Source organism: Neodiprion virginianus, chromosome 1 (genome assembly GCF_021901495.1).
Source record: "Neodiprion virginianus isolate iyNeoVirg1 chromosome 1, iyNeoVirg1.1, whole genome shotgun sequence".
Taxonomy (NCBI): domain Eukaryota; kingdom Metazoa; phylum Arthropoda; class Insecta; order Hymenoptera; family Diprionidae; genus Neodiprion; species Neodiprion virginianus.
The window spans coordinates 31,341,968-31,369,024 of NC_060877.1; the positions used below are offsets into that span (position 1 = coordinate 31,341,968).

The 27,057-nt window shown below is 41.6% G+C and overlaps 1 protein-coding gene across 5 annotated transcripts in view; it reads left to right on the forward strand.

Moving 5' to 3' along the window:
- Positions 1 to 707: 707 nt before the first annotated feature.
- The window catches only part of LOC124308898 (zinc finger protein 608-like), a 96,064-nt gene continuing 69,714 nt past the window's right edge, over positions 708 to 27,057 (forward strand). For 3 of the 5 annotated variants that reach the window (XM_046772102.1, XM_046772063.1, XM_046772093.1), the window contains exon 1: positions 708 to 1,623. The gene's annotated coding sequence lies outside the window, so the exon portion shown is untranslated. Of the gene's footprint in view, positions 1,624 to 5,336; positions 5,518 to 25,752; positions 25,989 to 27,057 lie in introns of those variants that run through there. The other 2 variants (XM_046772086.1, XM_046772069.1) reach the window with 2 other exon arrangements.

Sequence of the window (27,057 nt, forward strand, 5' to 3'; positions counted from 1 at the left end):
TCGAAACCAAAATACGACTCCAATCAGCGATTGTACCGAAAGCAATTCGAGAGTTGTTTACAGAAGATTTATCCAGGATTCGAGTCGCGAAACTGTATCGCGGATAAATTGGGCAGGACGAGGGAGCTCGACCGGCTTTCAGCGAAGAATATCGATATTCTTTGTTGCGATTAAACGCGGCCCACGCGTCATCTCAGCGCCGTAACTAATCTCGCGAAGTGGATCAGAGGAAAGTCGACCCGCGGCTCTCAATGATACATCGTTCGCACGGAATTCGTCGAATTGATGACGATGATGATATATTGTAACCAATTTTGTGTGTGTGTGTCTGTGTGTACGACGTCGGGACAACCTCCACCTCACGTCGAGGGAAGCAGCACCTGCAAAACATATTGACAATCAGCCTGAAAAGAGTACCATTCTACCTACACTCGAATCTCGTCGAGTGTTCGTCAACGAGGTGTTGCTGAAAGAGGAATGAAAAACGGTGAAATGCGACAAGTCGCGAGACGACACGCGTTACAGCGGCGGTGGTACAAAGTCGAAATGACGATAAACGTCCGCCGAAGCGAGTGTCGCCGGTGGGTTACGGTTTAGAGGCGATGATTTTAGCGGGGGTTTCGTTCCTTCGGACGTCGGTTCGGTCCTGAGCGAACGGGGCCGAGTCAAGCCGAGGAAAGCCGAGGCCGCACGATCTCGGCGGAGGCCTGCAGCCATGTGTTGTGGTCTGCTGTGAGTGCTTTGTGACAAGAGAGGTGCAGTGCCGCGTTTTCGGTCTCGCATTGGTGAGGTGTTCGAAGGCGAATAATCGTGGAAACAAAGGTACTCGCGGCGTAATTAAACGCCTCGTAACATCGGCGAAGCCGTGAAGTGGAATCGGAGTTGGCGCAGGGTGTGTCTCGGCGCGAAACGCCCGCTGCCAAAGTGTGTTCGTTCGTCGGTTCGTTGGTATCGGGAATCCGACGAGGAGAGGCCGAGAGCTCCGGGGTTCTCGCTCGCTGTGCGTGTACCAGTATACGTACGTAGCTGCCTGGCCGTGTGTCTGAAAGTGTGCAAGAGAGAGATAGCCGACAGCGAGAAACACGCGACGAACGGAGGGAACGAACGGACCGAACCGTACGTTCGTCGGTTGTTCGGCTCGACACGGAGGCTCGTTCCGACGACGGCTGGTGGGATTTGTGTGTCGTTCCTCGAATATAGTAATATTATTGCGGGAAATACGTGTCGGTGATCTCGTTAAAAAAACACCCAGTCAGTGCATCCGTTGTCGTGTTGATTACGTGCTAATTGTAACAAGTATGTGAGGAGAAAAGGAAAGAAAGCATTGGGGAGAAAAACGACTAGTCAAGTGCTTAGGTTCAAGTTTTTATTATTTACAAGGTAGTAGTTGAATTGAAAATAGGTAAATCCACTAGTTCGAAATAGTAAACGAATTAAAAAAAAAATGTAAACTGTGCGGTGCTTCTATACGAAATGGCCATTTTAACGCCGGCCAGTGCCCAAAGGAACTACCACCACCACCACCGCTATCGCACCACCAACACAACTGGCTAGGTGTGCCCGCTTGGTTTTCTGGATACAACGAGGGATCGCCTGCACGCACACGATCTCACGGAGGCAATGGTAGGTCTTTATGTATATCTCATCCGTCGGATTCGAGCGAGCGAGTGTCTGTCTCTCCTCTTCTTCGGTGTGCGTCGTCGTTTATACCTACGTGTCCTCCTCGTCTCATCACCACCACCACCACCACCACACCATCAAACGTAAACCTCGTCGAATGTGTGCGCCTGCCTGCCTGCCTGCCTTCCCCAGCGTAAATTCTCTCCTCGCGCCACACAGAGGCAGAAGAGCCGAGTATCTCTCTCTCTCTCTCTCTCTCTCTCTCTCTCTCTCGCTCTCTCTGCCTTCACCGCACACATAAGGGGACGTTGAACGCAGACGGAGAAGAGCGAGCGAAAGAAAGATTGAGACAGATAGATAGAAAGAAAACGAGAGAAAGAGAGAGAGAGAGAAATACGCGCTGCTCACTAGTACGCGAGCGATGTACGGACGGTGCGACACCGACACAAACACGTATTACCAACACTTTCATAGATGCGCCACGTAATATATCATTCGCCGAATGAAGCTGGTGTGCGTGCAGCTCGGCTGCTGCTGCAGCGCACCGCGTCTGTGTAAGTTCCCAGCCCCCCCCCCCCCCCCCCCACCTCACTCACCCACACAAGCGAGGCATTTTCTCCACGCGTCCCGCATCGACGCAGTACACAGACACGACTCTCCGTTTACGTGTTTCGTATTTTAGAGCGAGAATGGGCCTCCCTGCCTTGCGTGAATACGTATGCACGCACAGACGCATATGCATATAGTAATAATAATAATAAGAATAAGAATGAGAATAATAATAAAGTACGTGTGGATAAACACGATGTGTTAGGCACACACGTACATGCGAAGCAACGAAAGAGAGCAAGAGGGGGGAGGGAGGACTCTTGAGTGATTCCGAAACTTCGACCGGAAGTAATCGTCGCTATTGAATCGTACATACACGCCGCGTTAGTTACAATATATTTAAGCCTTTGCGCCGTCATCGTATTGCGAAATTCATACCTGTATATTTTTTTCTCTCCTCCTCATCCATGGACAGGATGAATTTCTTTTGTCCGATCTGCAGCGGCTGTAATAAATACTTGCAATACGATCGGTGTGTTCGGAAAATTATATTACATGCAAAGGCGGATATTGAGTTATAAATGTCCGATTCCTGCCTATCGGCGTCAAATTTTTCGTCTATGTTGCCGGTCCGTCGGTCCCGCGGGGTAACGGGGTAGTGAGGAGGTATTGATTGCGTGAAACTCTGCGGTTTCAAACACTGCAGGCAGACCTGTTCTCTTCTCTCTCGCTCGCTCTCTTTCTCCCTCGCACTTCATACGCGTGGCGTTCGTACGTACACGTTGGTGCGTATCGTTATTTTTATCATTATCATTATACACGCACGTTAACACACGCATTCGACAACCCCACCCTTTCTCCTCACCGGAACGTCGACGTCGTCGCTGTTTGTAGGGAACTCGTACCCGCAATCAGAAGCTTCGTAAGGCGCGGGCGAGCGTTTCTTCTAATAACAATCTTACCTAAATATGCACGCGTGGAGGATATACCTCTACGGCTTGATTTTGTGTCTTGTTGTTGCGACAGTTTGGAGAAGGGTTACCCTCCACCCTTCCTTCCTTCGCTTTTTTTTACCCGTTCTAAATAAACATCATAAATCACCGAGAAATTTTTCGTCGGTATACGTAATATAAGCGTTGGGTTCTTTCTCTCTCTCTCTCTCTCTCTCGTAGCGGGGTTTTTATACCTTATACATATACCCGAGTTACCGTGTTTACGCGTATGATTCAGCTGGCGCGTTAAATGAAAGCGGGAAAAACGGCAGGAGCATTATCCTACGAGATAGAGTGACGAGCTTTTTGCAATACGGCGTCGAGTTTCGTAGAATTTGTATTATGAAGAAAAAAAGAAAAGTAAAAACTAACACTGCAGACAAATGAGGTGTCTGAGAAGAAGTCGTATATATTTCGGACCATTCGTAATGCAGGCGGTACGCACACGCAGGATGTATTCACGTAGCCAGGGATCTCGTCGATTGCCTATATTTGCCAATTAGCACGTTCCGAGTATCTTGTTCGGCTATCCATATATTTATACGATAGTGAAACTAATGGAAAACTGTGCGCCACTGCACTGGCGACGTATTAATTTTATTGGATGCTGTTGAATAATTAATTAATTAATTTATTATTATTATTAAACACTAAACTCAACATCCGACAGTTCGCTTTGTTCTCTCAATCGTATTCCGCTGTACACCGTGTCGCAAATTTTTCGCCCTCCTCCGCCGCTCTTTTAAGTTTCTGCAACGCACGTAATAATACGTGTCGGTATAATGATGATACGATAAATTAAGTTGAATACGTGCATGCGTAAGAGCTGCTGGACATTTTCACCGAAACTACGTGACTGGTGTTCTGCTTTTTTCTTTTTCATATCTTTTGTTGGTTTGCGTTTTTTTTTACGCCTTTTTGCGTCTTCTTTTCTCTCGTAAGATTAATTTCACCGTTTTTGCTTTACGTGTAATGTGTTTGCGTGTGGGTGAGTCTGTGCGTAATAAAAATGCCCGGTGTAGGTGTAGGATGGCGGAAGATAATTGTCTGAGAATTGCCCGGGAAGGAGAAGAAGAGACGACGACGCGACTTGTATATAATAATAAACACTTGCGCTTCTTTGCAGGAAAAATTATCCCTGTGTTTACCAGGATTATTATTTATCTTTGTCTTATTGTTAGGTAAGGCGGATTGCTCGTTTCATCGTCCGGCGACGACGTTGAAAGTGCAAAATATAAATTTAATTAAGTCACTGAATTAAATGACAAATTTTCTTTACTATTTATTTATTCACTAATTTGTTCCCATTTTTTCGTTTTTATCTTACACTCTCTCTCTCTCTCGCTCTCGCTCTCCCACTCTCGCTTTCATATATACATATATAACTTACTCATTTCGTTGAATAATTAATGCCGGTAATTTATCGCTCGCTACTAATTTCAGCCGCTGTTGTGTGCTGTTCACGCATAATCATTACGGTAGATCGATTTTTTTCTCCCGTTCGTTTTTTTCAGTTCTTTTGCTTCTCCATCCGCCTAACGTATACTTACGATTAGTCAAATATAACGCGTCGCCGTGCGTATTATATTACAGGAATGGAGTGGAAACTGACGAGATGACTGTAATGTATTCATGTTTCGAAATCAAAAACTGCAGGCAGAATGTGATTTTTCAATTATATTTCGTTGTGTAATATTAAACATTATTAATCTTCAATTTCTCCCTACGCCACGTTCTATAGTAATAATAACAATCTTCCTGTGTAAGATGAAAAAAAATAACACGCAGAAAAATTAGAAAATTTTTCAAACATCGGTGAATCCGTGCCCTCGGCACGCTCTATAATGTACTCGTATAAACGAGGAGGGGGATCTTCTTTCATCTTTCCAAAGTGTTTCGAGGAATACGAATACGAATATACGAAGACGAGTAAGAGGGAGGAACGACGAGAGTCGCGGTGTAGGAGCACAGTTGGAATACGTTCAACTCCCCGCTCGGGTCGTGTTCTATTCATAATTTATTCCAACCGTGGCAGTTTCGAACAGCACTGGTGGTGGTACGAAGGCACTTACATAATCACGCCGCGGTTCGAACGCTGCAGTTGTATATATATAACGTGTACAAAGGGCCCACCCTACGCGATTAACGAAACCTTGGGGCTTAAAACGCGGCGAGATGCACCGAGATGAAATCTTTCGACGATTTGACGCTCGTTTGCTTGGTTTAACGATTCTCTTCGAGGCGGCGAGAATTCTAAACACGTTTAAATCCACAGCCTTTATCACCTACCTACCTTCTCGTACCTGCTGCCGCCTGCAGCGCCTATCGGTGGACGGAGATCGATACACGGAAATCGGTATAAAATAATCGTGTATAGCGGCCTGTCATGGAATTGAATAATTAGAAGCGTTGTTAGCATCGCCTGTGCGTTATGTTGTCGAAAGACACGCGATGTGATGTACCGCACTGCTCGTTTATACCTACGTATGTATACATACTGTACAACTGTAATGAAATCGCAGTGGTCATCGGTTGCTTGCTTGCAGACGTGATTTAAGGATCGTAAGAACGATAATAATAACAACAATAACAATAATAATCGTTTCGTTGAATGGGATGAGAAGGAAGGGAAGAAAATAAATGAGAAGAAGACCGAGTAAATAAAAATTGAAATGATAGTAATTAAAATGAAAGACAGGATCAACGCTTCGTAACGTGATTAAACCGGTAATTAAGCGTAAGATCCTCTGGCAGCAATCTCCCGCCGTGACGTTACCAGTTGGCGGTCCCCTTTGAAACGATGTAGTTAGCCGTAATTGCAACACTAATCGCGAACCTGTTCATAACCTATGTTAATTAATAAAATCACACGAATTTTGCCAGGGCGATGAAAAATTGTCCTCGTATACTTTGGATCTTATTCATGTAACGCAATCGTTATTTGATCAATGAATTGAGACGTTGAATCAACAAATTTTTGTGCCTTTGTATTCGGATTCTATACCTATTGACTTTAAGAATTTCAGCTTTGGCGTCTTTGATGTATAAAATGTTGACCGTCGAATTATCCGCGCGCGGATTAGTTGACTCATTCTTTTATGAACGTTGTCCATGCGATGATTTGGACGCTCGCTCTGACAAACAGTGGGGGAAGAATGCCGCAGCGAAATTAATTCTGCGTACCTTGATTATTATAGGCACATGTCGGCAAATAATACGTGACTTCAATTATAATTATATGATTTATTGTTATTTTTTTAATCCTCGTAAATTCCAATGCGAAAACGTAACGACGCGTTCCCGTTGTTTATTCAAATTTACAGCTCGATGACGTGACCTAATTACATACGGTAAAGCAATCGCGGGTCTGCGAGTTTTTTGGCAATAAAATATCTTGAAAATCTCGGTAGTTCTGTTGCGTAGAAAATGAAGAGGCTGAAGTTGGGAACGTTAACGTAATGAAACGCGGGGGAGGGGGGGAGTATACTGTTTTGTAATTTTATAGTAGCTGAGGCAGTTGAGTATTCAAATCGTGAATGTATTTTTCCTTATTACAATTTACCGCCCCGTCAGACATTCCTGAAATTGTGAAATAACGATTTCTTCCTCAACATGAATCGTTAGAATAACGTTACCAACTTGATCTTCGCAGAAAATAAGAGATTGAAGTATACGATGAAAAGATACAAGATTAAAGGAAACTGCGGTCAAAACGGCAGAGGAAATACCAATTATACGTATATACCTATATATTACAGTGCGTAGCCGAAGAAAATTATCACGATAATGCTTACCCGGTAATTCACACGGTTAATTATTTATTTATTAATAAAAGTGGAATGTCTGGCGCGTAGCTTGCGTACATCACTGAGATTTGCGCCAGAGTAGTCACCCTTACGTCATCACAGATATAATCGACTCGAAGTCGTAGTAAAAATTTGAAAATTTGTTTATCACGAATTCTACATTGTCACGAAGGTTGAATAATTATACGGCGTAAAGTTTCAGAGGCATTCATCGATTATTGATTGCGCAATTGTTTGAAATTTAAGCTACGTATTTAACGCAACGTTACCGTACGTGTATATAGGTATGCATTGTACATTGTACATGTATAATAATAATTCTCGTTACGTATTTGCATATTTACGGAACGCGAATCTGATGAAAATCGAACAATGGTGCAATTGTTTTACTCGGACTTTAAGAGCCAAACGACCGCGAGAGAGGAGATGATTTACACAACAACGTTTATACGAATTATTACAACCGCGAGGCGAACGAGTTCGAAGTAAGCGGGGATGAGACGGGGATTTTTATTTCGACATTCTTCAAAACATCTAATAAGCATATCGTTGTTATACCTACATACAAAAGCTATCTCCGCAGCAGCAGCTCACACGAGCCCGGCTCATGATCCATGATCCAACATGGAGGCTTCGATTTAATAGCCGTATAGAATTATTTTCGAACCGATTACGTCACTAGTCCATTAACAATCCTAAACAAACGAATCGTTCTTCCTCTGCATTTTATTTATTTATGTTTATTCTTTTCTTTTCTTTGCTTTTCTTTTCTTGTTTAACAACAAACACGCTCGCGCCATTAGTTGTGCTCATTGATTCCGTGTTCCAATTTTCGCATTAAATTTTTCGCCGAATGAACGCGGTAACTGCAACACTTTATTCAGAATCTGTTGAACGTGGTCTGCAATCGTGAAAAAAGTTGTCTAAAAATAAAAATAAAAAATAAAAAAAAACGATAACAAGTATGACAATGAAATTGTTATTATCGCGCGGCGAGTCTGTCGCCGCTGTGTCTATTATCGCATTCTCGCGTATGCCAGCACCCGCTATACATACGTACGCAAGTACGTGTTATAGATACTCGTGCTCGCAAATACGAACACACCCAAAAGAGAGAAAGAGCGAGAGAGGTAGAGAGGGAGGGGGTTTGAAATCGACGCGTCTAAGCCGTTTTCAATGGACGACTTCATAAGCGTTTTCCATTTAGTTTTTTCGGCCCTTTTTCTTCCTTCGACCCTTGGCACGGAGTTTTGAAATGGGTGATGGGTGATGGGAGCATTGGGAGGGGGGATGACGAATCTTCCGTAGTAAATTTCGTGCAACAGCAGCGAGAAGTGGGGGCAAAGTATCCCGCGGATGTACAGTTTGGGTATCGCTCACGATACCACTACTACTCCCTTCAAACAATAATTACTGCAGCTTATCGCCGTCGCTTCTTTCGAACACGAAATTCAAGATGGCTGACCAAGGGCTCGTTCATTTGCACTGTGTAATAAAGTGAAGGATTAAGATGCGCAACCTTTTATTTTTTCTTCCTTTTATTTCTCACGTTCAATTTTGCTTTGCTGAGATTTGTACGAGTTTTGGTCAATTTTTGTTTCTTTCGGTGCGTAACCTGCTTTTCGAATTATTAATCGACATCGGTACGCTCCGTCTTTATTATATCTCGCTCTGCACCGCATTCAAATTCTGTAGAACCGCGTGTAGGTGAACTCATGTCGACGGATAGATGGATGGATAAATAGATAGATAGATAGATAGATAGATGGAAAGATAGCGCAAATGGTGTTGGATATAATAACATAGAAATTGTACGTACACACACGTATGTGTGAGGTGTGCGGTCTTGGCTTTGCCACCGTTGCTGAGCGAAGAGGAAAATAAGGAAGAAAGGTTAAGTCGTGCAGGTGATCCGCGGGTTACAACACGAGCTGATTGTGAGAAGCGACTCGTTCTCCGTTTCCACCTATCTTTCTCTCTTCGTCCCCCTTTAATTTCATTCGAAAGATACTTGGCGAGTGTTCAAAAGCCTCGAGTATCTCGGCCTATAATTAGTGGTGGGTATAGTACAAGTCTCACGAAATGTGTTCGCCCGTGCCGCAGCAACGGCAGGCCGAGGGTGTACGCGTTATAATTCTTTGCGGACTGTACCCGCGATGTACCTACTCGTCTATTTTACTACCGGTAGAGAAGAGGAGCTTCGGGGATCGCCGAAGCGTCAAATCAATTTTCCATCTCTCGCCGTAAGGCGCATATCTATATACTTGGAAAGAAAAGTAAAGATGGAAGGCGACGCCGATGCGACGACGTTTCTGTCCTGTAGAATCATCCGTGTATTATAATGCATACCTGCGCGATCGTGTCTGTCGTACAAGGATGAGATTCGAACTTGCGCGTAAAATTTCACCTCTCGTGAGAATACTCGAATCGAACGACGATTCACGCGGAATGTGCGGTGCACGGTATGCGTACGTACGTGTCGCGCGTTTATGTGTGCGTTTACAGTGTATAAAGATATACGTTTATACATACACGTGTGTATGCGCGTGTAAAGAGATATCTACGTGACGAGAGCGCGTCGCGGCCCAGCGGTGATTTATTCGCGGTAAAATTCGACTCGACGATTCGGCCGCAAACCGCGGCGGTGGATAGACACGCTCTTGCTTATTCACTTATTTATCTATTTTTCTTTTTGCCATATCTTTATTTTTATTTTTTTTACCCTCACGACGTCATCTTCTCTTTTCTTTCTTTCTTTCTTTCTTATTCCAAGCTGCAGGGACGCGATGCGAAACGGGCAAAATATAGCCCCGCGTTATAAAGCCTCATCCAGACGGAGGCTACAGGCTACACAAAATGGCTGCCGACGGCTTAACGGGCAATCGACCGTACGCGCAACTCGGAGAGAGAGAGAGACAGAGAGAAAGAAGAGAGACGGAAAAGAGGCTCCTGCTGCCACTGCTGCCTTCTCTCTCTCTCTCTCTCTCTCTCTCTTCTCTTTGCTCTTTCTTCCTCTGGTGTCTTCTCACTTCATCTTATCCTCCGGATCCCTTTAACGTGCACAAATACGAAGAGAAGTTTGTTGGCGAGATAAAGAAGAAGAAGAAGAAGAAAACCCGCATGCATAGCAGAGCCAACGCGTTGCATCAACGCGGTTCAAATATAGGCGTCGGCGGTGGTCCCCCAAGCTTCAAGACCATCTTTACATGTATGCCCATAGTTCATAGGAACGTGCGTTCAGAGGCACATTCATATGCGTGTAGGTATGCATGCGTGTGTCTGTATACCGATACACACACCCTCTAGCCTACGTGATGTTTAGATTATATACATATAATACATACGTGTATAATTATGTTGGCACAGTGTAACGCTCGGTATTTCACGCCTTTTAATATTTCGTCCAAGTTTTACTCGTCTCTGGTCGTAGATGATTGGACGAAAATAAATGTTCTTACTCTCTATGTATTTACTGATTATTTTGTGAATTGCGAAGAGACGGGAGTAAATCTGCCGCATGATTCGTTGATCCTCGTATACATATCACGGATTTGTTCGACGTGTTTTTTGTAATAAGTTTGTATAGAAATTTTTTATTCCGTTATTGTTTTGCTTTACGTTGAATTCCGTCGATAGAAAGAAAAACATCACTTTTTGGCTACCGGTCAAGGCGACGTGAAATTTTCCCACACCCAATTATCCGTTCGTACAAAGTACATTGCGAAGCATACAATGTAAGTCCAATGTACACAGAATGATATATGCAAAGGAAATGGCTTGCGGGGGTCGAGTTGACGATACATTCGTAAAGACAAGGCGCCGCGATGTTTGTACGCTAATTATATGCGTGGCGGGCTTGTTAAACGTTGTTGTACACGTGTCATTTTATGCTTGTCCAAAGTTACGCAATCGTACATAAAACCCGAGGTTTTCCTGTCCGCTATACACTTTATACCTTTTCTCGAATTTTTCGATTTTCCGAACTTTTTAATAGACGTTGCGGATTCCGACGAAATTCGAAACTGCTTCAGTCTGGTCATACACCTGGAAAATCTGGAAAACCTGGAAATGGGGAAGGGGTGGTACGCTATATTTTTTTATTTATTTTTTTGTCTTGCATAAAAAATGGAACAAGCTTTCTTTCAATGGGTATTTCACGTGTTTATGATGAACGTATCGTTTGTTTCTCTTATCACTTGCGTGGCTAATCTTTGGCACGTAAAATTTTCTTAGAAATGAAACACGTTACAGTTATGATTAGGAAAAAAAAAGATTTAGAAAAAAATGGCGAGCCACTGAGAAGCAATTAATGAACATTGCTGTATATCGTCACTTTGTCGGAGCCGTTCAGCGACATGGATTATTATTATAACACCTGCAATTTCCTCCGCCAATGCACGGCCATGTATGCATGTACGCGTGTATGTATGGATACATGCAATGGGCAACCAAGCAAATGGTAGCTTGGAAATAAATTTTCCTGCTGCGTCTCGGGGAACGGAAAATAAAGATAGAGAGAGAGAGAGTGATATTGACGGGTAGTGAATATAGATCGTATGATAGAGTAAATACGAAAGCTCGTAATGTCTTCCTTGTTTCCTGTCGACGACGTCGCGTAACAGCTTTGACTGTGTCTATCCTGTCTACCTACCTACGGCCTACGGTACCTATTACAATAACTGGAGGCACCTGATTAACCTGAGCACGGTATTACGACACAACTCGCGGTGCTGTTTCTCTATTTCTCTCTCTCTGTGTATACTGAACAACAACGAGAACGATGAATAACCAACAATTATTATTATCATCAGCAGCAGCAGCAGCATTAACGAGACTTGGTCAATAAATCATCGGCCTATCTACATATATCAGTGTACCAAACACCTATCCTATTCGGTTTGTCATATACTATATACATACATACATACATACACACACACACACATATATGTATATGCATAACGTGTACCGTATACGTATCAACAGTTATCGAATTTTTACAATCACCGTCGCGCATAATCTAAGATCGCGCACATTGTATTACACATGATAATAATATTGTAGTAACTGGGACTCGAGTGTATTGGATTTAATTTATTTTTTCACGACGAGTAAGGTCGCTGAGGTTTCTTTTTTTCCACTTCTCTTTCTTTTTCCTCCTTTTCTTCCTCGGTCTGCATGAAAAGGCGCTGTTTAGAAGAATAATAAAAAACATTTTAAAAACCAATTTATTTATACACAGACGCGCACACACTTGGCCGTTCTCGCGTACACCACGTAAATCAGGTATCAATCCACCTACCTTATATTACACCTATCCTACCACGAAATCGGTGACGAGCCACGGAGCTATGCAGACCCGAAAAAGAGAGAGGGAAAGAGATGGAGAAGGAGAAGGAGAAGGAGAAGGAGGACGACGAGGAGCCCATTAGCGCCGAATAAAGAGATCTCTGGCGTTCCACAACGCTGCCTGGCGTGCAGGAAGCTTTGTATAATTCCCGACCAACAAGCTGTCCGTTTGTCCCCGATTGTCCGGTCGACTGTCGTAGCAGCCCGCGGTGCTTCGACACCGACGACGAATTTGGCACAATGCGCGAAATGCCTTATACTCTGGCCGGCAATGAACTTAAAAAACAACAAGTATGAACAAACGTAAAGGGAATCTGTCGTTAACGTATATCTTAATGTTTGTAGAAAATCAGCGTATCATTTTCAATTAGAATTCATTCCAGTTTACTTTTTTTTGTGTGTATTTTAATTGCATTAAAGATCAAAGACTCTTCCTCTCACGTTTTGCCTTGACCCTTGTATTATATCGTCGTAGCTCGTGTATTATAGACACACCTCTGGGATTATCGGACCTGTTACAGTTTCACACTTGTCAGCTGGAAAATTCAGTGATACGTAAATAATGAGACCGTTCTATAGATGTGTAGCCATTGTGTATACTCTATCCTACCTACCGCCGCCGCGTACAGAGTCGCGAATTGTCTGTGCAAATTTAACGCGTAATCTATATGGTCGGACATCGTCTGGCATCGTTGTGGCTTTGGCACTCGACTAGTACGTACGTATTGAATAGTACGCATTTGCACCCAAGTGTAATATCTATAATTTTGGTCCGCCTTCTTTCTTGCTTCACTTTTAACGGTGTATTTTGTCAACCGTTTATTATTAATTGTATCTTCGTTATGATCTAATTTTGTCCGCTGCTACTCAGAGCAATTAGCTCTAACGATCTTTCTCCGTTACACTACGCAGCGGTATAATTATAATCTGCATATCCGAAATTTATCGCGCAGGAATTACGAAAAATAAAAATTATACATATTCCGGTAATACGTTGTACGTTACATACGGTGGCAAGGAACGGAGAAACCCTCCGTGCGAAATCGTGCAGGAATAATAATCTATCATCGTTACTGTCGTCATCGCGCAGCGTGGAATTTCTAATTAGCGGTAAAGTAAGAGAGGGGGGGGGGGGGGGCGACAACGACGACGAGTAACGTACAATGATTGCGGTTAATCTGTGTGAACTCGTGCGATAAGTATATTAAGTATTTAACAAGTTTGACGAACATGTGCCGGATCGCGGTGTAATAGATGGCATAATTCGATTAATTCCAATCTTTCGTCTGCGGCTTGAAAATATTTTTCCTTTCGTGTGTATAACATCAGCGGAGTTGAAAAAAAAGATTAATATTTTGAAAGCAAGAGCGTAAAAGAATAGATGATTTACTTATGTGGTAATTATTATTATCATTATTATTATTATATATATATATATATATTTCTTTTTCTTTTTTGTTGTTGCAAAATGACCGCGTTAGGCTCAAAATATGATATACAAAGAACCAAAGACTCGAGTCTAACGATAAAGCACGAATAAGATTAATGGATTTTGTTTAATCGATTACTGCACGCTGTAATAAACGACGAGTATACAAGACACGAAGAAAAGAAATAAAAATACGAAGGAGCAAAGAAAAACGTACGAGAAAAGTAAAACCCCGCTGCCGTACTCGAGGCTCTCTGCTCGTAACGTGTGCAGTGAGTAGATAATGCGGATGGATTGAAATAAAGTGTTGCCAAACGCGCCCTGGGAACGAGTTGATAGATTTCGTCTCCGAGCAGTCGGAGCGGAACGCTAAACGACAATCACAAGAAGCAAAGTAAGTGCGCCGAGGGGGGGGAAAAACGACGCATCAAACTGCCTGCAGGATTACTAGACTGATCGTGAACTGTGTAGGTATTCGGTCGAGAGGAGAGCGAGAGAGAAGGGAGCTCAGAATCAGACTCTGATGCCTCCTTCGACGAATTCCTTATCCTTTTACCGATTTTGTTTCTTGCCTCCTTTTCCTTCACGGCGCGGACGGAGGTATTATTTATTTGTTATTAGCTGGCGTCGAGTTCCAAAGGATGGCTCTCTATCTATCTCTCTATCTCTCTCTCTATCTATCTATCTTTATCTCTCTCGACCTCCCTCTCTTTTCCTTTTCTCCTTCCATATTTTTCTTGCAGTGACGTCAGACGAAGACCCATCGGCTGTAGCACCCACTTCATTATACATATTCGAATATACAGAGATTGCACGCGACGACGTTTTACTTGTAAAATGTAATAAATAATCGGGAAATTTTTGAATTTTTATTTTTCGTAAACGGTTTGACTTGTATAAACTAGTCAAATAGAGATTCTTACGGGTAATTTCATGCTCTGTAAAAAAGTAGCGAGACAGAATTTTCCTAGCTTTAACCGATCAAGAGATATATTTAAGATGACTCAATGTTTGTAGAAGAATACTTCTTAATCGTTTGGGAAAATTCTATCTCAGTATATACGTATGAAGAAATTTCTCGATTCCGTTGTTAGTCTCGAGCTGCTGTTCCGACGATCTTATAGAATTTTGACTCGAAAGTTTCCTCAAATAAACCATGCCAATGTACAATCAGTTGGGTTAGGCTGAACGTACGGTGCAGTTTACATGCGAATACGTCGCTGTATTTACGATAAACCGCTGTGCTGGCAACGATGAAAGAGTCCTCAATTCCGTTTCCCCCCTTTTGCATCCATGCCTACAAGTGGAATCCTCGTTACGTGACAGGCGTATGCGTGATGAATTTCGTTGCGCACATATCGCACCGTATTACAGCTACGTGAGAGCAATTAGCGGTGGATTGCAATCCGTCCGACCGAAACTACTCTCTCTTAATTTCAATTACATTTGCACATTTTCGATTGTTTAGCGGTGTGCGATCGCTGTAAGGTGCTTTTAACAGGGTACCGCATCAGCCTGCGTGCTTGTTGTTCTATACGTACGATATACGTGGAAATGTATGCGTCCTCCTATCCGTCCATTCCCGTTGCTATGAATCGGAACCATCGCGGATGATGTATCGACTCAGCAATACTAAGAGGCGTATCTTTTTTTGCCCAGATTTTATTATACGCATCGGAACGACGGTTTCTTTGTATTATTTATTTATTTATTTTTTTCTTTTTTTCTTCAGCATTTTGTTCCTTTTTATTTTTCATTTTTGTTTGCCAATTTTTCTTCTTTCAATTTAACTATATTACCCGCCGTGCGAGGAAAGAAATCCGCAACGGGGAATGATAAACTGGTTTAAGACCGAAGTTCTTGCTCGATTTTTTGTTCTTTCGCTTTCCATCTCTTTCTCACTCTTTCGTTTCGTCGGTTTCTCTTCTTCTTTGTTTCAAATAAAGTCGTAGAGATTTTTATGAGTCTACCTGCCTTTAACACTTGCCTCATCCTAGTCACATTGCCAAAGCTTGTGTTATAATTCTTACGGTTATTTGTTTTCCGGTTTTCTTCGTCTCTCTATCTCTCTGTCTTTCTTTCTTTTTTTCTTTTTCCTCTCTTCTTCCTTATGTCTTGCGATTACGTCACGCGGCTGCATGTATACACATATATTGGGTACGTGGTTTTACTCGTTCTCCACTCTCTCTTTATCTTTTTTTCGCGAGTTAAGAAGAAAGACGCGCTGCTCGTCTACTTTAAGAAATGAAAAAATGGCATCTCAACGTGTACACGACAAATATTTTACGAGTCGTGCGACGTTTCCCAATACACTCATCGTGATGTACGTATGAATCATTCGTGTATATACATATATATATATATACAATGTTTGCTAAGTATTCGAAAAAGCATACATCCTTTACTCATCGGTATTATTATATACCTATCTATAACATTTGGAAATCCACTTTCGATAAAAGAAAAAGTTGAAAAAAAAACTTGCGTGTAACAAATTAGTAGATCGAATGTTAGATACGTCCGAATACGTTATTCGGGTTGAAGATTAATCTTGTTCATAAATTTTATAATCTGATTAAGTAAGTCTAAACCGGTAAATAAAAGAGAACAAGACTGATGAACATCTCTGTACACATCGTACAGAAAGTCTGTAAAAACAAGATAAAATATTTCGAACACCTTGTATATCGGGGTTATACATATTCGCATATATATATATACACATGCATACACATATATACAGGGTATATAGAAACGCTCTGCAGGCTTTTGCTGCCTTATTTTAAAATTCAAATCTTCCATACAGCTCGATGATATACTTTTATGCTATACTCGGAGATACGGAGTCGGTATGAGAAACAGAGGAGGCCGAAAAAAGAAATGTTACAAGAATGCACAGGGGGTAAGGAACCGGGAATATGTATTAAGGAGGGGCCTCAACACTTGATAACAACATACGGAGATCTAGATATGGGTACAAGTTTATACCTACGCACACGCGCGCGTACTCTCTGTCGGTATGTATCATGCATTCATGTACATGTATATCTATTATATGTATATATACATAGACATATATGTATATTATGTATGTATGTACACCTAATTTACTCCGTCGTCATCAATGGTACACAGATAATGCATTCATTATTGGGTCAATTCATTCACGCCAGCCTGCACCGGCGACGCGTACATCACTTGCATGTAAATATGTGTGTGTGTGTGTGTATATATATATGTTTGCTTAATCGTCACACAAAGTGCGCAGAGGCGGCTCCAGAGTTATCACAGGTGTGTAAGTGGCTACCTGGTCGGTCCGTCTGCTGCCTCGACCACACGCTCGTATGCGTAGGTACTTTCTTACCTACCTTCTTCCTCCTCGATAATCCTTATGCATGCGTATGCAGGCGGTATACGTATAAGGCGATACCTGGACCGACGTGCACGGTTTTCTATTTTGTCGGACGGGAGGATCCTTGCCTCGCTCGCTATGTAATAAATGCAGCATAGTCGAAGCGTGAGTCTTTCACCAATTTCAGGCGAGGGATGGAAGGAGGCTGTGTATCCTCTTTTTTCGTTGCTCTATCGTAAAAAGAATCCCTTCCTTTATGTTCCGCACCGTTCAATTCGTACGTATCACTCGATTCGGGGATCGTTTCAGGCCTTTTTTCTCCGTTCATTTTTTCGAATCTCCAGTCAAGGTTGCAGAAAAAAATGACCGTGTCACATCATGTACGATAATATAAAGTGGATATAATTTTTTTTAAACATTATTCAATCACAGCTATTCAATTGAAAACGACACTTTACATTGCGGTAACTTTTTATTGTGGTATACCTCGGTATAAAGGTACGGGGGGGGGGGGGGGGGGGGGAGTGACGCACACGTAATTTAAAATGAAATTTTTTTCTTCGTGTTTTTAACCCTCCGTTTCGTGGCAATCAGCATTTTTAATCGCAAGTACGTAATTTAACAGGAACAGCTTTTAAGCCCTTTGATATAATACTGCATACAAATGACAATGAATAAATTGGTAATTCTTGCTAAATCCACGTTTGTACATGAATAATCTCAGCTTTATAATACGTACTCTGCGACGTATGTGATTATTTATTCTAGTTTAAATACATCCTGAGTAACATTCTTTGTGTCAGAAGTAATATACCTGAAACACAATTTTTGTATACCTAATTAATTAATAACTCTCGTTTCTCGGAAAGACACGAAGAAGAAACCGTTTGATTATTTCTGCCCATATGTTATATTTATATATTATATATTATGTATAATGTCATTCTCAGTGAGTGGATATTTAGTAATTGCTCGTAGAATTTAATGTTTGGAAAATTTCCACCTCAATTACCGTTTCAAGATTCGTGTTGTCTGGAGACAACCATCGATTGCGTTTCCTCCTTGAGCTCATTATAACACGGTGTACAGTTATTCCGTCTACCTGTCGGCACGGTTCGTCTTGGAGTCGGGGTCAATTTTTCACTGTAATTAGGAACGACCGTGTCGTTTGTCGTATAACTGCAAGTTCTCAACAAAGCCGGTATCTGCAGTACGTATATACCTACATTTATTATACCCATAGAATTCCGCTCATTACTACAAAATTGTTGACAATTATCCTCGTTTAGCCTGCACATCGGGCCGAACATTATTACTGGGGATGGCAATTAAACTCAGGCACCTTGGACAGTTGAACGGTTCTTATTCGGTGTGTTTATACGGGAATACTTCGTTCTAATGGTTCAGATCGCACTTTTATACCTTCCTTGTCAAAACACGCATAATGCATGCGACTGCGTATGTGTACGCGTACATTTTTACCCCTCGAAAGATTTATTGTGTACGACGAACCCGAGTACAGTCTACCTATACTGTATATTCACAAATTATACGGAAAACTGTGTCGCTGATGCGATACTCGTCAACCAATATCGGAAGTGTCGGAGAGAAAGTTAGAGAATTTCGTTATACTTTATTTAACCTTACGGAATTCGAACTGCACTACTTTTCAATCCATTAATCAAGCTCGTCGGACTCGAGTTATCATTCAGGTTCTAATTGAACAGATAATTTGTTTACACATCACATGTTAGTATACATCGCGAATGAGAATAACGAATGGGGAAAATTGTTGAACACGTGGTAATTTTTATCGCGGTAATCAAATGTCGCGACAAAACGTCGAGAGTGCGAGATAGAATATTATCAGGAAAGGAAGGCGGCAGTAAATCGTTGATGTACGGTACGCAATGTATACTTACGTACGTCCTGCAACGATCGGTGATACGTTCGAGTACATAGTTCGAATGTTTACTTCGCAGCGTAGCTCTAATTGGCGGTTGACAGCTGTGCCGTGGTTAACTTCGATACATTATTCATGCTGTGATTTCAGTCCGTGGCCTCCAACATGATAGAGCAACTGTGCCACGTACTAACTCCTTGGACCTTTTGCTCTTTGGATGCTACAACACTCCTAAAAATAAATATATATATATACGAGCTTTTGCCTTAACAATCAATAGGTATACAATATATCTACGTGGTATATATGTGTGGCAAAGCTGCGCCGTCGTTCGGTATGCCAAAAGGTATTTTTTTATACAGTCTGGCACAGCACTCCATTTTCTACCCATTTCGATATATCAAGACGCTGATAGGCTTTGATTAAACGTCTCTGATTACCCGTCACTGCGGGTGAAATTATTGGCAAAATAACCTTTTGCACAAATTCGCCTTCATCCACGCGCGGGAATTTCATAAATTCAAGTTTTTATTCCCAAATTCCACGGTCGAAAACGTAACGAGGTAATTGAGTAATTATACGGTGGAGAGAAAAAGAGAGGCTTGTGAAAGAAAATTTGCAGTCGGTGTAGGTCGTTGAAAAATCGTAAAATTTGATTTATTACCACGCTAAGCCGAGAGTAATATAGATTTATTTTTAAAATTCTTCAAATTTCCTGCCACAATTTTCAGATATTTAAGCGCCTGCGTGAATTACGATCGATCGCTGTAATCAATACGTTTTTAAATTATCACAATATAACGTATCGAAAACCGAATCCACGCGTAGCGTTCGCTCGTATGTACCTTGTATTAAAGAAAATTGGATGAAATCAGGGAAAGGAAAAAAAAAAAAAAAAGCTAGACTAGTGTTTGTTTCAATTGATTCCCGCGCTGTGCTCAACCTGCCACTCAAGTTAATTATCATTAATCGCAACGTCTCGTCGTATAAGAGAGTTCGGTTCGCCGTATGTGCGTATTTCGGTGCCTCGGTAATGAAATAACCGGATGAAACGTTTAACCGCGCCGCTGGAAAGCGTGATCAAATCGTGTACGATATAAAACGCGTTGAAACGAAACGAAACCGAAACAAGTTTGCGACACAGAGTTATTTATAATATCTTTCTCGCTCGTATTATATTGCATGTGTGTGTGTGTGTGTGTGTGTCTATATATATACATATATATAAGTTTATATATATATATATAAACTTTAAACTGTTATACGTAGGCATACACAACGTATTTTATTCTACGCGTTACGCACACGTCGTTATAACAGTCTCCTCGCCCCATATCGTTTATCAAATGTTTATTATTTCCTCGTTACGTCGCGATGTTTTTGTTTTCCTTATTTTTTTTTTTTATCGTTTTCCTTTTTACGAGATCGTTTAAGTATGTCTCGCACGCTTAACTTGTACACGCGCGCTCTCTCTGCAACCGTTACTGCAATAATAATTTTATTCCGCCATATATACAACGTATACGAATCAATTTCGGTAACATATAAATAAGTCTTTACAAGTCGCTACTATACGTATAATATCCTATACCTATGTATATTCAATAAATCCACACGTGAATAATATAACAAGCAGCGTCAACATGCAGGCAGCGCGCCTCTCATATAGCTAATCTACTTATTCACCGTGTTTAACACCTATGGTATAACGATAACACTTATTGCGAGCAGATTTATAACTTGTCTGTATGCACGTGTGTCGTAGCCTCTACTTATCGCTGATCACAGCCGGTAGAAGCCAACGAACCGATATTGATTCCCTTACCCGAGCGCTAATTAAAAATACAAAAAGCCTAATTGCTTCCTCTCAAACGGATCTCTGTGTATGGGATATGGAATAAAAAATTATAATCACCGAAAGTTACGCGAACCCGCGACCACACAGCGAGTGGAAGTAACCGGAGAACTTGTAATAACGAGGCATGTTCTTGTTGTACGTACACATTATGCGTATACTGTATGTACAAAAATTTAGATCGTTAGCCGGTTCCGTATCTCACAGATTATCCATAATACACGCTTTATTTAGATATAATAATGATGAGTATCGTAGTATGCGTTAAAATTATAGTCTGCTGCCACCGAATGGTTCGACTTGTTCACTTGGATTAATCGAGTCCAAAAAATAATTGAACGTGACTCGATTAAATCGGTAAAAATTTATCGATTGATCGATTCATTTTTTTTTTTTTTTTTTAATTTATTTGTTTTTTTCTTCATGAAACGGCGCATTTGAAAACAAAATTTCGTAAATGTCAGTGTGTATTATGTGTGTATTAGTTGATCTCTCGCTTGGTATATCAAACAGGTACTTGGTGAACTTTAAGACAATGATGACAGTTTATACTTTAATCACATAAATTGATATTGCATTGCGTCGCTCATGGGAGTAAAAAAACAAAAATTGATTACGAGGAAGAATAATCGAGCTTGAAAAGTAATCGATTATACTCGATTAATCGTGAAAAAATTACCAATTTCATCGAAAATGGATTATTTTTGGTCACTCTTATCGTTAGTTGGCTCGGTTCGCGCTGCCGCACGCCGCTATCTGTCGTAATGTGGGAACGAAAGCAGCGCTGGTATTCATTGCGTACGTAGGTACGTACAGGACGTAGAGGTACGTTTGTGTAAGACGGGTTTCATCGCGGTTAGTTAGTTGAGTTAGTTGGCTTGGTATTCGTGGCGCGTTGGCTGGTCGGTCGGCAAGCGCATTTGTCATTCCCTGACACTTCGTGCCCGCCGAGCTTTTGCCGCCTTTCTAGTATAATAATATCAAAGGCAGTAATTGATACCCGCTTTGCTTGACAATACTGTAAGTCCATCGAGTGATTGATAAATTCGCCAGTCGACGCCGACGCTTTACTTGCAGCCACCGTATAGCAAGCGCCGCTAGCATCAGCCTCTCTTTTTACCTCTCTCTCTATTTATACGTGTGTTAAACTCTCGAGGCTTCGCAGCTTCGACCTCGGTTTAGTTTTCGTCTCTAGTTCGATCGGGATTCATTATTATTATTATTGTTGTTGTTGTTGTTGTTGTTGTTGTAGGGGGAAATTGAGAAACTAGTATGATACGAGGGTTTAATTATATAATACAAGATACATTGATTTGATGAATTTTACTAAGCGATTTTATAATCGAACCTAAATTACTTAACCTTCATGTAATTTTCTAAGGCGTGACGAGGCTCTAACTTTTATTCGTCACTTTAACAGTTTTGTTTGAAGAGCGAGAGGACAATTCTTTTTGTAACTTTGCGATCGCCAAACGTCATTTACAGCTTGTTTTTCTTCTGCGCCTTCTATTCCTTTTTTTTTTTTTTTTTATTCTTATTTATTTATTTTAGTTTGTTCATAGTTGTACTTGAGATTACCTCTTGTTGGTTGTTTCTTCGATTCGATTCGATTTTTTTGACTTTTATTGTTTTCTAACGATGATTATCGAGGCGCGAAGCTCGATGAATCAACAATTTTTCCCACAAATCTGGACAAACCATGATGGAAAAATCTATCCTGTAAATCATCATCTTATTTCTCGTGTACGATATTGTAACAAAGGGCAACATCTAAGAATTGCGTTTTGAAGGAACGAATAGCCGGGCTCGGACGTCGAGCCAAAGAAATCTCAGAGCAAAAAATAATGTGTGAAAAATCGGATATATTTTGAAACGAAGTGCTCCTGTTCAAGTCCGGATACCGATTGTTCTTACAATAATATTGGTTGACGCACCGACCTTATTCATCTGTAGACAAATGATTAAACATTTGATGACTGAATATTATATCGGCATTAGCCGAGCCAGGGTGTATAAAGGGTTTGAACACAACTTCGTTACAATATTGATAAAATGCAGGGCAATTGAGGAGCTAGATTACAACTTGGCTCAAATATATATATATACACACATAAATAATTATATACCTATGTGTACGTTATGTGTCGTAGGTACATACGGGCTCTAATCATTGAAGACAGAGATAACCTGGAATGAGTGGAGAGACACGCACGCAAATACCTACAAGTAGTCACGAGCAGGTTATTATAACGACGCGGCGGATACTTGTTGATTTCCGTTCCAACGTATTTAACTCGTCTTATTTGCGCGTTAATCAAATCGTCTTACTTATTACACATATCTGAACTCGGTCGTTAATAAAACGTCCCGCGTATTATGTACCTATTTATACGTATTTATCTTACACGTGTGTATGTATGTATGTTTTTATGTACGTATAAGCATACGCGTATGATACACGCAGGCAATTGCTGGCGCTTCCTAGTTTCCACGCGAGACGGCCGTCGTACGTATGCGTAATATATAACGTATATATTCACCGCGGTATTACTAATTCACCAACGCCTCCGGGACCCTGCGAGAAACGAATATATGTACGCAGCAGGTACGATACATACCCAGACCTCGGTGCAGCCGTAGTTATGTGCACGCGTGTAACACAATCGCACGTATCCTCGGATACCCGTTTTACGGCAGACCGACTAATGCACGTTAATAACGAAACGAGCCTGTCGTTCGTTTTACATCTTCGTTCAATCCTGTGATACTGTATGAATTTCACAGTCGTACTTTGGTTTGCACCGAGGGCAGAGATGAAAGAGAGGAACTTGTATGTATGGAAAGAGAGAGAGAGAGTAGAACTTGTTCCGATATATTTAATTTATTACGTTAGTATTGATATGTTATAAGCTCGAGTATAATAACGCAGCAGGCGGTGTTCGCGTCGATAAGCAAAGTTAATCACTCCGTAGGGGAAAATATTAAATCTAATCAACTTCGGTAAGTGATTTATCTTCTTTGTGTATCCGTATGTAATACGTAAATATAATATATCCGTACGAAGTATACACAAGGATAAGGAAATGAGAGAATTATTCGTTCGATGTGAAGCTCATCAGTTATAAAAGTATTGTCATATCTTATCTATATATCATATTATCTGGACAAAGTTGTTCCGTTCTCTAACTGTAAAGCAATTTGTATAACAAATGGGGGGGGGGGGAGGTGTCTCGTTTGCATGCTAGACACGTATAAATATCTAGACGAAATAAACATTACATCGAATACCACTTGAAACAAAGAAAGGAAGGTACGTTACGCGTATGTAACATACCTAGGTAAGCTCAAGGGTCAATAAGACGCGCGGTAGCTGCCCGATACATTTTCCCGTATAAATTTGAGCCGATATCTTCTTTTTTACTCTCGACCCTGTCTTGTTCTTTTTCCTTTTTCTCCCCCCCCCCCCCCCCCCAAGCTTCTCGTCTCGTCTCGTCTTCTTTTCTCTTCTCTTCTCTCCTTTTTTTTTTACTCTTCGCTCCCTTCGAGCAAGTTTCCGTTTCTCCGCACGATATTCCTGTGATCTAATTTTCCTTTGGGTCTTCCCCGCGTCTATATGCCGAGAGGTGGTGGTTTAGGGTGGCACAGGGTCTGGAACCGAGGGGCTGAGGAACGAGGGTTCAACGCCGAGGGTTCAGTCCTTTTTCTCTCACTCTCACTCTCGCTCTCTTTCTCTTTCTCTTTCTCTCTTGATGCCTGAAACCCCCGTGGCGGCGGAGCGAGGAGGGCAGAGCGGAGCGAAGAGAGAGAGAGAGAGAAAGAGAGAGGGAGATAGATAGATAGCGAGCGGCGAGGGGTGGGGGACGAACAGAGACGGAGATAACCGACTGCACCAAGAGCCGGCGTCGTCGGTGGGAATGGGCGGTAGGGGGCAACGATGCCTCAGTAAATGCCAAGCGCTTGGCCTGGCGGAGTAAACTTTTACGAACTCTCGGTGAAAACGGTATTGCTCGCTTATCGGTCAACGATAAACGACGATAAACGCGTCTTATTATTAACCCCGGCGTAGCGCAAATCGTACCTAATTCAACGATTTTTTTTTCTTTCCCCCCACCCCCCGTTAAATCGTCACCTCAGTACGAAAGTATAAAAAAAAGAAAAGAAAAACGCGCAGTGTGAATTATTACAATGTAAGCCAGTGCGCGATTCTCACACCCAGCGTGTATCGCGCTACATACGCGTGTGTATTTTTTTGTTTTAAACGTCCATTACCACCGTTAGTTTATTCTTTTGTTTTTCCGCTGCCTGGAAACCTTTTGCCCCACCTTCTATCCCACTTACCGGACACCAAAATTACCGATCCTGGCTACCATGTAGCACCGATCGCGTTCCTCGTCTATTCACTCGGCTCGCCTAGGTTATACCTAGCATGGCTTTATTAATATTCAGTCCTCTTTGTCGACGATTTTATAACAATATCTCCTACCGCTGCTGCTACTCCAGCTGCTTTCACGGACAGACTTCGGTCACGAATAATATTACGCGCGAGTGCGACGTTGATAATAACGGAAACACGTTGTGCTCGAATTCGTCGTGCGATTATCGTTGCTGCAGTTGTTATTATTATTATTATTATTATTCGAATCATCGCCGCCACGGATCCTCGTGTTTGTGTGAAAAAGTTAGTGCCGCCAATGGATTGTGATTACGATTGTTATTAGTATTGCAATTGATATTATTATAATAATTGTTGTTGTTGCTGTTGTTGTTATTATTGTTGTTATCGTTGTTGGTAAAATTATGTGGTGTCCCTTATACGAAACTGTGAATGTGCCACGATCGAGTGAATTCAACATCTGTTTTGAGTTGTAGTTTGGGGTTTTTTTTTTTTTTTTTTTTTATTTCTCTTGTTTTCTCTTTCTCCATTCCGATGACGTGAAATTGTTGGTTGTTGTGCATCACCTTTGCTGGTTAACATTCTTGGATTACTTATCGCACACTTCTTACTCGAGGAGAGGCAACGACGCCACGTTTGGAGGATATACCTACACATTAGCTGCGTACCGGAATTCGAACCTACACGATCCGTGTTCCATAACAATATTGGATTATTTAATCTGCAGCTGTGAGGAAAAGGTACCGAATCACTCACCTTATCGTATATCATACATACTATTACACAATTATACTTACACGTTTCTATCAAACTTGTCGTATCTCGATTTATCCTATTTTATGTACGCACATCGTTGGATCAATACACTTCGATCGTTGTACGAATTGTTACTACAAGTTGCGAGAAAATTGTTGGGTAAACATAATAGGCGAAGAATAAAAACAAAAGAAACAAACAAAAATGATAAATGTACAAACGGTGGTGGAATATTTTTTATATCCGCTTTATTCTTGGAGCATGCAATCGATCGTCCAACGGTAGGCACAGTTTTAATAAACGGTATTATATTCGGCCGGGTGTTGAATTGGACGAAGAAGCTGATCGCTCGGGGACATTAATCAGGCAATTACAGAGGTAGTTAATTATTTTAACGTCGGTAAATCAGCGGCTATCACGCGAGTTGTACGTGCTAAGTATGAAGAAAAAGATATGGGGAGAAGAAGAAGAAGAAGATTAAGAAAAAGAAAGAAAAGGAACAGAAGAGAAAAATTAAATATCGTCGTCGAATTCGTTTCTCGATCGGTCTTCCCTGCTCCTCCATCCCCTTCTCCGTTTTCTCCCCTCTTTTTGTTTCATTTTATCCGGCTCTTCGTCGTCCTTCGCCCCCATGCCGAGCTTAAGCTTGCAGGTATACATAAAACCGACTCTCGTCTCCCTCCCTTCCTCCCTCCCTCCTCACGTCGCAGACCTGTTTCATCGGCTCACTCGATCCCCGACTTTATCTTTTTTTCATTTTTCTCCCCCTTCGCCCTCTCTTTCTCTTTCCTTCTCCTTTGAGACTGGACAGGAGGGTAATTATGGTACAATTTTTAGGGAAAGAAAGGTGGAATAAAGAGGAGGGAGTCGAAGAACGCGGGAATTTTTACACGCTAGAACGGGAGGGAAATGAAGGAAATATTTTCCGAATAAAATACCTCGTCGAAGGTTAGTGTATAGGAGTGGTTCTTCGGGAGTTTGTTGTTTTTCTCCCTTTTCAATACAAACGTCGGGGAATTTTCGTGCAGACGACAGCGACGACGCTGCAACAGC